General features: G+C 41.6%; 1 non-coding gene across 1 annotated transcript; it reads right to left on the bottom strand.

The window, feature by feature from the left end:
• Nucleotides 1-3,895: 3,895 nt before the first annotated feature.
• Nucleotides 3,896-4,057, bottom strand: LOC130870617 (U1 spliceosomal RNA). Its single transcript, XR_009056759.1, has one exon. It is a non-coding gene; the product is annotated as a U1 spliceosomal RNA (small nuclear RNA).
• Between the last annotated feature and the right edge of the window lie 11,977 nt (nt 4,058-16,034).

Raw genomic sequence — 16,034 nt, 5'->3', positions numbered from 1 at the left:
CGCCAGACAAGCCATGGCCTGATAGTAGAAATGTGTATTCCGTCATTTCTCCTGATGACTAAAGTCCACATGAATCCCATCCCTCTACCTCCCCCAAAGCAGCTGCCTACCCCTCTTCTCTGTGTGTTTTTATGGATCGTATGTGCGCATTTTTACATTAACTGACTCTATTGCATATAATTGTCTTAGGGGCTGACTAAAACATAAAGTCGAATCAATTAAGAATGTATAATGTCCTACAGTAGGAAATAACAGCTTCTAAGAATTAATGTCTTTAGATTATCATAAATAAAGCATGAAGAAGGATATTTGTGCATAGATCTTTGACTGCATTTCTAATTTTTCTCTAGGATAGAACTTGTGGAAATGTTTCTATCAGATCAAGAGGTAATAAAACCATACTTACATAATGTTAATTTCTCCTCTCCCAAGAAGTTAAACACTGCATACTGCTATTGCCTTATGCATTACTCTTATAAAATAGCTATTTACATCCTCTGCCTATTTTTTGGTTGTCTTCAGTTTTTACCATCTCATTAAATTGCATGTCTTACTTGTAATTTTAAAAGTGGTTTGGAGAAAGGCGGTTAACAAATGTGTCATCAGCATCATTTACTTATTTCTGTAAATTTTCCCATTGAAGCCCTGCTTAAAACATCTAAAATTTTCCATTGGTGCTGGGTAGAGAACCAGGCAAGACTCCTCAGCCCTGAAAGGCAGTGCTGGGCTGCCATCTAGTATTTACGTGTGGAACTGCCCACAGTATGCATTGAAAGCTTTCTCATATTTATGACATATGGAATTCTGTAAACATAAGAATGTCGCCTTATGTACCAAAGCATTGACAGAAGCTCGAGGCTAATGTCAATGAATGCAAGAACCAGGGTTCCCACCCACTCACAACAAGGAATGTTGCATCTATCCTCCACAATTAATACTTGTTCACCTTGACTGAACAGAAAGAATACTACACTGGATACCAGAAAAGGCGGGGTCCTTCTGAACTTACTGATAGCAAATGCACCGACCTTCGTGTGTGCCCAGGACTCAGTTCCTATACTCTAATGAGTGACAAAGGGACACTGTCCTGTCAATCATGCCCCCAAGGGCACATGGTACTGCACTCTATTTTTCCCTGGGACTACCACAATCATGTCAGTTCAGAGGTTTTCCCTCCTACCACTGTGTCTTCCTGTCTATTCTGCTCTCCCCTCCACACGTGGAGATGACAATCCTGTCTTAGGTGGCTGGGCCACCAACCCTCAAAACTCTGGTCCAGAGGAGAACTTCAGTAGAAGGAGGGATGCAGAGTGATAATGATTAATGACAGTGGCAACAGCCGAAGTCCCATCATCACACAGCATCTGGTGCCCATAAGGACAGGCACTATTTCCAATGACTCCCAGGGCCTTCTTTCTCTACCTATGTCTCTTCATTCTTCCTTAGAGAATAAATAAACCCCAAAGTTCAGATTGTCATTGCTCATCTCTCCCCATATGTCACCCCAAATAGAATTACATATGTACACATTTAAAACTCTTAGGGTTTGATTTAAAAAGCTGAAATTTGGGTGCACCCCTCACGGTCCTGAGTTCCTTGCTCGTGCTCTCTCTCCTTCTGCTCCTGATTTGGACCTTGTAGGTCTCTGTCTCTGTCTCCTTTCATGGCCTGATGAAGGTTAATATCCAGGAGGATGCCTATATGTTTTTCTTTGGGTTCACCTTCTTATTTAGCTTCTCTAGGATCACGAATTATAGGCTCCATGTCCTTTATTTATGGCTAGAAACCAATTATGAGTGAGTACATCCCATATTCCTCTTTTTGGGTCTGGCTTACCTCACTCAGGACAGTGTTTTCTATTTCCGTCCATTTGCATGCAAAATTCAAGAAGTCATTGTTTTTTACTGCTGAGTAGTACTCTAATATGTATATATTCCATACTTTCTTCACCCACATACTGAGACAATGGGGATGATCTATCAGGAACTCACCAAGGCCAGCTGGACTGGGTCTGAATAAGCATGGGATAAAACCGCACTTGCTGAACATAGCGGACAATGAGGACTGCTGAGAAGTCAAGAACAATGGCACTGGGTTTTGATCCTACTGCACGTACTGGCTTTGTGGGAGCCTAGGCAGTTTGGATGCTCACCTTAAGAGACCTGGAAGGAGGTGGGAGGTCCTTGGACTTCCCACAGGGCAGGGAACCCTGACTGTACATCGAGCTGATGAGGGAGGGGAACTTGATTGGGGGAGGGGGAGGGAAATGGGAGGCAGTGGCGGGAGGAGGCAGAAATCTTAAATAAATAAACAAACAAATAAATAAATAAATAAATATGCAGACCGGCAAAAAAAAAAAAGCTGAAATTTCAGGATAGAACTTGCACTTGAATTCCTAGTAACATGTTGGAATTTTTGACAGAATTTCCCTTCTCTAACACAATTCTATATGATAATGTACAAATAGCTCGCACTTCCTGTTTAGGTGTTGATCCTACTTGCTCTTTCCTTCCTGTCAACAGCAGCTCATTGCGGAGTGATAGGATCAGTACGGTCCGGTTTCTTTGGTTCCTTCTTCTCTGAGTCTGGATCTCCCTACTGTGCAGTACCAGCATCATTTTTCGCATACGCCCTGGCAGGACTCCGGGTTAGTAAGCTGGATGCGGCTCCATCTTTATGTGACTAACAAATTAGCCCTCTTGAGCATGAGCCTTCCTGGTGAAGTTCTGATTCCTAATGGGGTGTTCTAGACCCCTCAGTGAGATCCAGATCTTCTTCTTTATCTTCTGTTTCAACTTCCTTCCTACCCTGCCCTACCACGACGCCTGTGCTCTGGCCATCATTTTATCCCTGGATCCTCAGACCACGGTTTATAAAGTTTTGCCATTCCTCCTGGGATAGGTAAGAAGGTACTCGTGCCATCTGAGGTTCTTTTTTGTAATCCTTTTTGTTTTTGGGAAATAGATGAATTTTATTAACTTTGAACCTGGAGCCGAATTTACAAGTTCACAAATGTCCATTGAAATGAGCTAGATTTGGGGGGGGGAGGGCGTCCAAAACAGGGTTTCTCTGTGTAGACTTGGCAATTCTGAAACTCACTCAGTAGACCAGGTTAGCCTTGAACTCAGAAGTCTGTCTGTCTCTACCTCCTGAGTGCTGGGCTTGTACCACTCCCACCTCCTTGAGCTGGGTTTTTTTTTTTTTTTTTGGTTTGATATGTTATTATCTTCAGGATCACGTGCCATAGAGTCCTCCTGAGGCTGCACACTAGATGTATTAGTTGTGTCTCCTGCAGAGGACATGCCAGTTACTTGAGATTCTGATGGAGCACTCTTTATTTTTATTCTTAATGCAAACTTTAAGGCTCGTCTCATACATTAAATCTAAATCTAAATCTTAATAAGATGCTGGAAAATTCACATGTGCATTAAAGTTGGGAAATACTGAACACATATCTGGCCCACATTCCCTGGCTTTCTCTACCATTGTACCTATTAATCCCCTTACATGCAATTCACTATCTAAATTGCTCGTGTTTGTTTTGTTTTGCTCCCTCATCACATTGAGCTTCGGGATAGCCAAGATCTTGGCATACCTTGCCATATTTCTTAGTAAGCACCCAATCACTCAGTTATTCTTGCTTATTATTTCAGTAAGTTGTTGCTTACTGAAATAGTCCTAAATTTATTTACTTTTGCTCCTTTTTAGGTGCACCACAGCCCACAATCCATCTTGTTTCCTCTGCTTTTCAGGTCTTATCAGTTCATCAAATCGCAACATTTTAAATCAACAACCTTCCCTCAGTATTTCAGACATATTGTATTTCTGCCTTCCTAGAACCTATAGGATCCATCCCGACACCCAATTACAGTGTCACGTCAGAGATTTCTCCCATCAGGGAAAAGCATGATGCAGTCTCCACTACCACAAATTATGCAGTTGAGTTTCCCACACTTGGGAAAAACCACAGAAGTCAGCACCTACAGGGTAAAATGGATAAGTCTCGCCCTGGGAAAACTACTTCATGATCATGGTATCTCCCCTGCCAGGTAAGATTTTTTAAGACATGTTTTTTCCTATTTAGCCCTGGATGTCCTGGTACCAGTTCTGTAGACCAGGCTGGCCTTGAACTCAGGGATCCACCTGCCTCTGCCTACTGAGTGCTGGGATTAAAGGTATGTGTCTCAATGTCTGCTGATCTGAAAGATTTCTTGCATTCATTCTTTATAAAGAGAAACAAGCTGGTCCCCAAAAATGAGAGAAAAAGACTTGAAATTTGAAGTTCTAGCAACTAGGGTTTTTTTTTTTTTTGAAAAAATCATTTCTTGAGAATCCTTTCAAATAAATGGGTCTCATAATAAATCACTGTGTGTTTTTCTGTTGTAATTGTATATTTTCATAATACCTATTTTTTATTTGTGCATCTCTTTGGTGTGTGTTCTTGTTTGTACACATGTATACTAATGCCCATGGAGGATCTCCTGGGGTTACAGTCACTAGATGTGAGTGCCGGGAACCAAATCCAGATCCTCTACAAGAGCAACAAGTGTTCTTAACCACTGAGCCATCTCTCCAGGCCCCTATATTTAATTTCTATAATTTAATCACATCAATTTTTCAGGTAGCATTCTCCATTTTAATGTTATTTTATGGTTTCATCAAGATTAATTTGAAATAATCTCTTATCACAGAATGAATTCTGTATCTCATGTGATATTTGTAGATTCCATATAATAGTCCTATAATCCTGCAGTTACATGCCTACATAAAACTCCCATTAGAAAAAAACAAGCATGAAGTTATGAATGATTAAAAGTTATAACTATATATAATATATAAAATGTTATAATGAGTATAAAGTTATAATTATAAATGACTTCAATTTGTTATGATTTTTCTAATTTTGAATTCATAAAGAACTGATTTTAATCATGGTGTGATAAGGCATCCCTATTGTAAGGAGCCCTGATTTATGTTTTTCATGATGTCAGTTAGGACTGGAAATGCTAGGCATGAATTTCTTCATCCCAGATCATGCTCACAATCACTGCTGCACACATACCAAAAGGGCTGCTTAATCAGTTCATCCATCTTGATAAAATGCTTGGAAACACCCTGAAGAATTACACAAAGCAATAGGCACAGATACAGAGCCAGTTTAGAAACCTTCCAGTCTTTAGATTAAACACTCCCTTGTGCCAGTTATCCAACTCTATTATGGATTCCCACCTCCTTTCCTATCTTCAGGGTGACATTCAGAATGAAATATGCACAGACTTACACAGGATCAAGTAGAGAAAATCTTTGCATTTATAAACTGGAAAAAAAGAGTTGTCATGAATTCTTAGTAAAAATTTTCCTAAAACTGAGGTACAAGGTGGACTGGAATCCTCAACCACTCACAGGTGACAAGTAAAAGAGACAGGAAACAAAGGAAACCAGCACAGTCACATGATCCTTGTTTCTAATGGGTTTGATTTTTAGCTCAGGTGAGAACAGCCCCCACCTTATTAGGCACAACCCTGCAAAGGGAAGAAAGACAAACAGTGAACTCTTTTGTCTGGACTTTAAACTTCAGTGAAACTCATCAAGGAAAGTTGAGTCAGCCACCCGAAGACTTGGGAGTCTTCCTTTCTGATCCTCCGGACTGAAATAGGATTTTGTAAAGTTCTTATCAATCATACATCTAATTACAGCATGTGCTATAATTATGAACTGGCAAAGCTGGTTCAAGTTGCTTTAAGTCTGGGTTGACTATGGGTGCTTCTATATTTCACTATTATCCATTTATTAACCAATGTTTCTTATTAAAATCTCAGAGACATGCTAACACTTCTCAGGTCCACAGTCTCTATGACTTCCAAAGAGGCTGTAAGATGACCTCCCCGCAAAGCCATGACCACCCTGCCATCAGTAGTCAAGCGACTCTCCCTCACTACCTTGTCAAGACAATAAGTCATGTGATCTGGCTTAAGGTCATTTTCCACATGAACATGTATTTCTCTTGTCCCTGTGGCACTCTGAATGATCTAAAAAGATCCTAGTTATTCAAATCCCATTACTCTTTGGCCTCATATCCTTTCCTCTGGATTTTTTCTGCATACCCTGGGTTCTACAGGACTCCAGTAAGGATCCCTTCAGAAAGGCCTTCTCCCACCCTCTGGAAAGAGCTTGCTTCCTGGCTCTCCTCCCTGCTTTGTCTTCTTCCCAATAATTTTATCATTGGACACATTAAACATCTAATTGTTGCTAGATTTATCTAACTACAAAATAAGTTTAGCGGTCCAAAGGCCCCAATCAACACCAGGTAGCAGTGAAGCACGGGGTGGTGATGCTTATCTGTAACCCTAGCACTTGGGAGGTGGAGACAGGGGGATCTAGATTCAAGGATAGTCTGGGCTACCTAGTGAGTTCTATTCCAGTCTGGACAGTAAGCTGCAAAACAAAACCCTTTCATAAACAGAACACAAAACAACAACAGCAGCAAAGATAAGCAATTAACTAAAGGAATCAAGCTCGGAGACTCGAAGGCCAAGCACCAACTGGCCTCGGATGCTTCCAGCAATGATCAGGTGCCTTTTATGATTCAGAGATGGCATTTTGTGCTCAGATGCCTACAGAGCATTAGAATAAAGCAAGAGAAGGAAGGGGGCCGGAAAGAATAACTGAGACAGGTCCGCTCCAGGAGCCAGCAGCCCTTCAGCTCCAGCTAGCTCAGAGGAATAGGGGGAAGGAAGTAGGCAAAAACTTGACTCATCTCCCAAGGCTCCAGAGCTCTTTTTGACTTCCAGTTCAACAGAATGCCCTGCTGCCTTCACCTTGGTGTCAGTGTGAGCTCCCTTCTACTCCCACTTTTTAAGGTCAACACTAAGGGACAATTTCAAGGCTCTCTATGTGTGGCTCCTGACTGCAGGTCACTGTTTGCATTCTTGCTTCTAAAGCAGTGGCTATGCAGTACTATGTTAGAGACGTTGTTATTCACAACTGGTTTTGAGGTTTATTACAAATAACTTGTTACTCCATAAGAGCCAAAGGCCAATGTTCATAAATTGTTTTCTTGTTAACCGATTATATTGCTTTTACAGTAACAATGTCATTATGTTATCCAGCTTGCATTCTGTTGGACACCCTTGAACTAGAGGGGAATGGGATGGGGATTAACATATAGAAAATTAGAAATATCCTACCTATAAAATATGTGCCTCATGCTAACATCGTTTCTTATGTCTACCATGACAGAATATAAAAAGGCTGAGAGCAGTTGGTTTAAAATTATCCCTGTAAGAGCGTGTAATGTTTTCCATTAAACTGGGACTAGCAATTTTAATTATATATAAATTTAGCCCCATTAAATAGGGAGAAATGCCTTGGCTTGAAGTCAAGTCAGAACACTTAGTCTCAACTCTAAGGTCGCTGAAAAAACATCCCCTAATACTTTTCCATCTTCATCTCCTGTTCTGGACTTCGGATTTCCTCTAGCAGCTCACAGGCTGTGCCTTTCATATTTTTACATCCAAGCCTTTGCCCATGATATGTCTTGCTCACAGAATCCATTGCCCCTTTTTTCACCTCTAATTTAAACTCTTTGGAGGTGAAAGCCTCATTTTCATTTCAAATGCAAGCCTTCCTCCACCACCGTGGCCCACAGTGATCTTCTGTAGATGTTCTGGAATTACGTTTTACATCAAGGGCTTGGTGGGTGGTCTTAAATGGGCATCTGTCTTATTGTGCAGCCCACAGGACCTCGTAGACTAAATGTTGAGTCTGAGGGTTTCTGGTAAGTATGAAAGGTGGACCAATATAGATATTGCTAGAATCGCTTATACAGCTCTTTGGCTGACCCCAGAGGTCTCTTTCAACTTGATGAGACAGTTCATAAATCCTACCACTTCCTTAAAGTGAGAAACCCATGGAAGTTTGGGAAGAAGACTTGTTTATTAAGGGGTAAAATGGGGATCACGCACTCATGATTACAGGGTGAAGCTACAGCATTGCCTCTTGGTCCAACATGGAAGGATGAGGAAAGCTCCCGACCAGGTCACACAACCGTGGGTCAGGAAGCCTTTCACGTTCAAGCAAGAGAGTGAATGCAACGAGTTCTTATTCGGTCACAAATCAGAGAAAATCATGCCCATAGGAATAGTCACCCCAAAAGTCATTGGCCAAAACTGATCGAATTCCCACAACACTTCCTGATCTGTTGTAATAGGAGCTGTGGGGTTGCTTCCCGCCACCCAGCTCCCACACGGCTAGCTTTACCCAAAATAACAACACACAAATTATATTCTTTTAAACACTGTCTGGCCCATTATTTTTAGCCTCTTATTGGCTAATTTTTACATCTCAATTAACCCATTTTTAATAATCTGTGTAGCACCATGAGATGGTGTTTTACCAACATAGCAGCTGGGGTTGATCCTTTCTGTTATTTTGCTTCCTGGTACTGTATTGAAATCAGTGTGTGTGTTAGAAGTTGCTTGCCCTCGTGCTGTGGAATGCCAGCCTCTTCACATGCTGGCATGGCCCATGCACGTCACCACTGAGCACAAAGCTACCTGGACGATTGTTCTTTGGAAATGGTTGCAAAGAATGCAAGGAGGCAGACTGGTGGTGGAGACCTGGAAACTCTCGGGAAGAACGGTTCTGCTCACTTGTTGGTGTCAGTGTTGGAGTGTGTGGAGAGTGAAAGATTTGAGTGGCACTCAGTCCTAAATTGGGTGTCTTCATCATTGAAATCCCCTCAAGACTTGGGGATCTATGAAGAAAGATTGTAAGAACCTCAAGTGATGGATGACGCCAAGGAGACAGTGTCTTCCAGACACAACGGGACTGACACACACGTGAGCTCACAGAGACTGTGGCAGCGTAGAGAGGTAGGTTCAAGCCAGACCAGGTCCCAGTGTTGAAAGGGGAAATGGACATGAGTCCTACATCTAACCAAGAAGCTGCCTGCAATTGATACTCACTCACAAAGGAAAACTTAGCCTTCTCCAGTAGAGTCTCACTAGGTTTATCAACTATACTGCAGGCCAGGTCCTACGTCGAGGAGTAGATCACCAATACAAAACAAATTCGATGTTATTTTTGTAGACTTTTGTCTCATCTTACTATGTTTGACCATCGTTTCCCTATTGGTCTTTTGCTTGTTTACTTTTATTTCCATTATTGTGTTTTTGTGAGAGTATTTATTTTTGTGTGTTTATTGTTTGGTAGTTTTAAAGAAAAGAGAGAAAAACACACACAATAGGGTAGAGAAGATCTAAGGGAAATTGGGAGACAGGAAAACCACGATCAAAATCTATTGCAAAAAATTTTTTAATTAATAAAAAATAATTTGTTCAGCACAGTCACTGGGCCACAAAGGCAGAGTAAATGTTTCCTCTGGCCAGTGCAGGCATGATGGACTCAGATTCTCACAGACCATTTACTTTCTTTTTTTTTTTTTTTTTTTTTTGGTTTTTCGAGACAGGGTTTCTCTGTGGTTTTGGAGCCTGTCCTGGAACTAGCTCTTGTAGACCAGGCCGGTCTCGAACTCACAGAGATCCGCCTGCCTCTGCCTCCCGAGTGCTGGGATTAAAGGCGTGCGCCACCACAGCCCGGCTGACCATTTACTTTCAAATACAAAGAGTAGCTTTCCTAAATTAACATAATCCTTATATCCACAAGTAAGTGCAGTTCTCACCCCCATCAAGGAAAAGTCTCTTTGCAACAAATGCAGAAGATTACAGAAAACCACAAATCAAAATGTGAAATTGCAGAGTCTACTCCCAGCTCTTACATCTACTCAACTCCTGCACCCAAGACTCAGTGACCACTTCAGAAGAGGAAGTAGAAAGACTAAGTTTTCTGTGAGAATGTGTTTCCTAGAAACAACAGAGGCACTCCACCCATGAAATCTAACCAACGTGGCTGTCTTCACAAGCTCTCAGCAAGGATGTCAATAGGAAAAAGCTTACCAGGCCTCAGCTCTAGGCCAAGACACGCAACTAAAAATCCTGAGAGGGGATAAATGGTCTTCCCCAGGGAAGAACACACCAACTGCTTTCTCAATACCAAGTGATCAACCCTGAAAATAATACATGCAAGTAACATATAGTTTTATTTATATATTTAGAAATTGATATATGTATGCATATACACTCACATATGTAACAGCAATTAAAGAAGAATTTGAGAGAGAGAGAGAGAAAGAGGTGGTGCCTAGAAGAGGTTGGAGACTGGAAAAGGAAAGACGTAAATGATGCAGTTATTTTATACTCTCAAAAATAAAAAAGATTATAATAAAAAACACATTAAAATGAAAAATATTTTGAGTTACTTAAATGCCAACTTCTTGGCTGCCTTGGAGAATTCCGTGAAAAGAAACACGATAAAAAGCCTGGGAACGCTCTCATTAAGTGTTTATCACTTGCTTTAAAAGAAATGCAAAGAAAAACTTTTTACCAAAAATACCGTTAATAAATCACTAATGAACAAGCTTTCGCTTTCTCTCCTCTTAGAAGTTTTGCTTGGTCAGCCTGTTAAAGTACCCACCAGTAAGCACTGCACCAGACTTTATGGGGTTTCCTTTCCTTTTAATTAACTTTAAAATCTTATTAGCCAAATTATTAGCAATATGTTACAAGGCACCGAGTCTACAGCTGTGAATGCGTCTTTATTAAAAAGACACTGCCATGAGTTAAGAAACTTCCAGCATTATTATAAAGTCCATCACAGCTAGGGAGATAATTCCGTTTGCAAATTGGTCCCAATTCAAACTTGGCAAAGGAATGCAAATTAGGTTTGAATTAATTTGCTGCTCTCCTCCCATTCTTTTCTCAAAACATGTAATTTCTATTGGCAATTAGCTTCCGCAGGCTGTAAGCTGGTACTTAGGAAGGTGTACCAACTCATAAAATGAGAACCAAAGTTGGGATGTTATTTCAACTTAGAAAAAGATGTGTGAAGGAAGAGAAATATGCTTTAAGATGTGTTATTCGTCCTCAGGGATTCATAAACAACCCTAAATTTTGCACAGCTTGAAGAGCTAGAGTACTGGAGGCCGTTCTCTGTTTTACAAACCAAGCCATTTCTAAGAGGGGTAAGAATGAATTTGTTGTAGACTCAGCCCCACACAACATTCTGAATATAGGCTCAGCTTGCCTCTGTCCGCAGCTGTTCCATTCTAACGGTTTTACCAAGGTCTCAACAGTGGCTGCCTTATTGAAAATGGAACTATAGCTTCAGGAGCAGACAATTTTGCAGGCCTTTTGCAAGGCAAGAATAAAAGCCACTGGCAAGGCAAGAAGCTCTGGGGATCTATCCATTCTAATCTGGGTTCACAGAACGTCTGATCAAAACGAGACCATGGGACTGCAGCTCTGCCTGCCTCTTTTGACAGTGCCGGCATGCTCTCCGGTCATTCTCAATGCTAGAATGCTTGAAGCCATTTGCAGAGTGCTAGAAAATACAGATTCTCTGGCATCACCTGGGGATTCAGCTGCAGTGTGTCTCCAATTGCACACCAGCACTGAGACTTAGGGAGTGTCTGAGGAAGGGGTCATTAGACACCACTTCAACAAGGGCAGTTAGGCTGGGGAGAGAGTTCACTGTATGTAAGCCTGAAGACTTGAATTTGATCTAATTATAAACGAAGTCGGAAGTAATGAAGCTTATTCCACACAGTCTTTCTTTCTTTTTTTTCTTACACAGAATTCCATGTCCTTCTGCTTGTGAAGCTGCCACCTTGGTGTGTTACTTTTCTACTCTTCCTTTCGTTAGGTTGCAGGGGCATGGGGTGGAAAGCTGTGTACTAAGTACCTGTTTTGAAGAGAAATCCTAGTAGTCACAAATATTACTGTTATTTTCATTGCATCTCCAGGCTTAGGAAGCAGCATGCTAAGTCACAAATTCTTGACTGCTTTAAAGAAGTCTTTTAATCTCTATAATCCTTAGTGTTTTCATTTACAGAAAACAGCTAATGATGATTGAAGGATTTCAGGTATGAAGGTTTTTTCATTAAAAAAAAAATCATAGGCTTGTTATATAGCATCCAATGTGTTTATAGAAGTAGCGAATCAACTCATTAAGATAATTGCATAGAAACAATTGCTAAGCATTGCAAGCACATGACGGAAGAAAAGGAAGCAACAACTCTCCACTGTGTTGATTGTCGAGGTCCAGCCTTGATGGATTTCCATTCATACATTCCAGGGTAGGGGCACAAGGACTAGAAATGTTAGGCAGTAAAACGGAAACACAAAAGAAATCCACAGAGACACAGGATAGAGTCGGAAGGGCAACCCAGTGAATACTGAGTCAGCCCGTGTTTATTTCTCCGGAGCTTTAAATACCCGAATCCAAAGAGGATGGGGAAAACAACAGACTCCTTTACCAAGAGACACAGAACAAATAAAGTAATAACCTTCTCAAATATCCAAAGCACCAAGTAACCACACCCTAAGTCAAAACATCCCGTTGGTAGCCACACACCCTGGGTCAAACCTCCTGTCATCTAACCTTGAAGGAGCAAGAACAGGTCTGAGCTTTCTGACCTTTGGTCAAGGTGCAACGAATCCACAGCTGTGGGCTCTGACAGTTGATCTTCCCCACGGGAAGACACCTAAGTGTGAAAATAGCTTGGCTGTACAACTGGAGCACGAGGAGGCTGTCACTATCACCTAGAACACAGGAACTGGGCCGCGACTTACAATGTACAGAACTGTTTCTAACTGCAAGAAATTATCCTGCCCTGATTGTCAATATTTTCAAGGCTGAAAAACTAGTTAAGGTGTGGAGACACATTCAGAACATGCCACAGGAATTGACAAGTATGGCGTTCAACTGCAGTGCAGTGCATGTGTTAGATTTTTCTGCATTTGTATTTATTCACAACTAGAATTTACAATTCAAGAAGGAGTTGAATGCAAGAATGCTTATAGTACCCAGGAAAACAAACAACATTTCCTTTTAATATACATACCCCACACACACACACAATTTAAAGTCTAGGTTCCAGGAATGAATACAAATATGTATTATTTCTTCTTTTGGTCTGAGGAGTCAGTACAGGTCAAAGGTCTCTCTAGTAGCTGGCTGCACTGCTTCTCTGATCTCTAGGCAAGCCTTATAAAACACAAACAAAATATCACTACAAAGGGAGGCTTCCTTTTTTCCTCAGAGACTAAGAAAACTCTTCCCCAGTACCAGGGAAGGAAATCTCCACAGTCATCTTCAGCGGCCATTTGTAACTGCCTTTTGTTGACCAGGTGAATGTTTATGGAGCAGCGGTCTTGAATCTCTACTCTCGTTCTACAAAAGCAAAAGAAGAACCCAGGGATGAGGTGTGGTTTCAGGAAGCTTCTTGCAGAACCACACATTAGTTCCTGGTTTATCACAGATATATTTGACTTCAAGAACTGGTTAAAATGGAGCGAAGTGTTCTTGTACATTAAGGCCTGGTTGCTCTTATCTTCCATCACTACCCACAGTAACCTCACGGTCCTGGCGTGAGCCTTCTGATGGAAATAGTCATCCTGCTATGTGGGTCATTTCCTTGATTTGTCCTCTAGTCTTTTCTCAAGCTCCTTCTCCCAACACAGGGAGCTATTACAGTCATTCTGCTGGAAACCCACAAAGATGCTTTTACCATCCCAAAGGCCTTTTGTAACGTCAAGCCCACCTGGCCTTTCAGCTTGTCTTCACTGTGTCTCACTTAACTCAACACACACCCTTTGCTCCAGTGTCTGGATATCCTTCAGTCTCATTATCTCCCAGCTTAGCCAAAGCCATTGCTTCAAACTCTACAAAGGTATATCACAGCCTTTTCTGTGGTCTTTCATTGTCTTGTGTGAGCTTCCCCGTAGACCTGGTCAACTGGAAGCCAAGGTTAGGTAGGGACGCACGTCAGCACAACATCATGAACTTACATGGACGCTTATCAGGTTTTTCATCATTTTTTGTGTGGTTCTCAAAAGTGAATTTCATAGAAAACCAAGTTGTGTTCCAATGTCAAAAGACTACACACCTGCAGGACCAGGCAAGGGAGGTGGGGTAGCACCAGGGATGGAGGATGTTCTCTGACCTGCTAGCACTCAGTAATGTATATGTAACTGCAACCCATGGACAGAAGTGGGGCTCAAAGACATGCAGTGCCATTAGTGCTGAAATCTGACACACAGTATGAGACCAGTGGGCAGGTTTGGGGGAGGGGCAGGAAGCAGGGCTGTGGTTGAGCAGTATGGACAACAGCCCTGCAGCTGTGGGAAGCAGTGTGCACAGCAGCTCCAGGGCAGAAGTATGTGCTTCCAGAAGTCAGAAGGAGACCCGTGTTCCTGAAGGGGATGAGCTAGGAGAGAGAGCAATGTGAAGACACAAACCTGCAAAGCCTGGTGGGCCCCAGGGACTCTATCTTAGGAGCAATCTAGAGGCATCAAAGAGTTCCATCATTGGGGAGCAAGAAGGTTCTATTTGCATTTTATAAAAATTTGAGCTTCTGAGTCGAAACTAAATTAGAACAAGGCCAGAGGGGATGGGGGTCTCCGAGGAGATGATTACGTATGAGAGAGCCTGAGCCAGGGAGAAGCAGAGCAGATGGGGGAATAGGAACAGGTGCCAACTGAAATTGTTTCCAGGACTTTAAGACCTAAGCAGCCCGAGCATTCCCATAGTCAGGTGTATGAAAAAATAGTGTCATCACAAATTTGTGATTTCTCTGTGGAATTTATTATAAAATTAAGTAGCTCAAATGAGACTATGCAAGAAAAAGCAAAGGGCTGAAATACATCTGCTCAGGGCTTTCAGCAAAGTTCTTGAACCCCAAAAATAAATGTCACAAAGTTTTACAATCAGACTACTGTCTTATAGTGGCCTTTTCCATATGCATTGCACAGAATACACAATCCACCCCTACCTCTTCTGATACACACACACATCACACATACACACACACACATCACACATACACACACACACCCCCCACAGAGTGTCATCTTGTTTCTGTCTACTGTCAATTCATGTTTCTTCACCATTGTCTCCAGTAGACACAACTGTAAGAACATGAAGTGTCAAGCTTAGTGGCCAGTTCACAATGTGGTCATTTTAGTTGTCCATTTTTATGTTGCCATCATGGTCATCTACTTCTCGAACATTCTCACCACCCCAAAGAGAAACACTAAGGCCATTAGTACTCAATGCTTACATATTTCCTACTCCTTCTGACCTAGGCAACCTTTTAAACTACTTACAAACTATCAGTTACACTGATTTGGGAAATATAAATAGAGCTAGACAATATTTGGCCGCATGTTTTACTGGTCCTTTGTTGTCATATTTTCAAGGTTCATTCATGGTAAAATATGTACCAGGTCTTTACCCCTTTTATTACCAAGTATCTATGCTGCTTGTATTTATTCGTTTATCAGTTGATGAACATTTGAGTCTCTTCTGCTTCATAGTATTCTGAAGGAAGCTAAGAACTCTAGTGTGAAGGTGCATGCTCATTCTCTCTCTTCCACTCCTAGAAGTGAAACTGCTGGGTCATGTGGGAACTCTGAAATCTTCTGAAGAGATGCTGGACTGTTTGCCGGAGCAACCACTCCCTTCTCATCTTTATTAACAGTACACAGGTATTCCAATCTCTGCAAAAACCTGTCAGCATCTGCTGCTCTCTTCCTTTTTATTCTAGTCATCCCAGTGGGCCTACTGGAGATCTCGTCTCGGCTTGGGTTGCATTTCTCTCTTGACTCCTGCTGTTGGCTTTCCCACACTAACAAGTCACTTATGCTCCGTCTGAGGAAAAAATATCAATTCAGACCCGGTGTGTGTTTTTGCTATTTGCCTTTTTGCTGCTGGAATTGTGTTGTTTACATATTTTAAATACCAGATGTGTGGTGTAACCAGCTTTCTCACATCCCATGAGCTGTCATTTCACTTTCTTGATGAGGGAACTTAATGAGAAAAAAAGATATTTCAAAGGTCCCTTCGTAGATAATTTAACTATTTTGTTTCTTCTGCTCTCCTTCATTATCTTTTATTTAAAAAATAGCTTGCCCGGG

This window comes from Chionomys nivalis, chromosome 2 (assembly GCF_950005125.1).
Source record: "Chionomys nivalis chromosome 2, mChiNiv1.1, whole genome shotgun sequence".
NCBI lineage: Eukaryota > Metazoa > Chordata > Mammalia > Rodentia > Cricetidae > Chionomys > Chionomys nivalis.
This window is presented reverse-complemented; position numbering and strand designations above follow the sequence as displayed.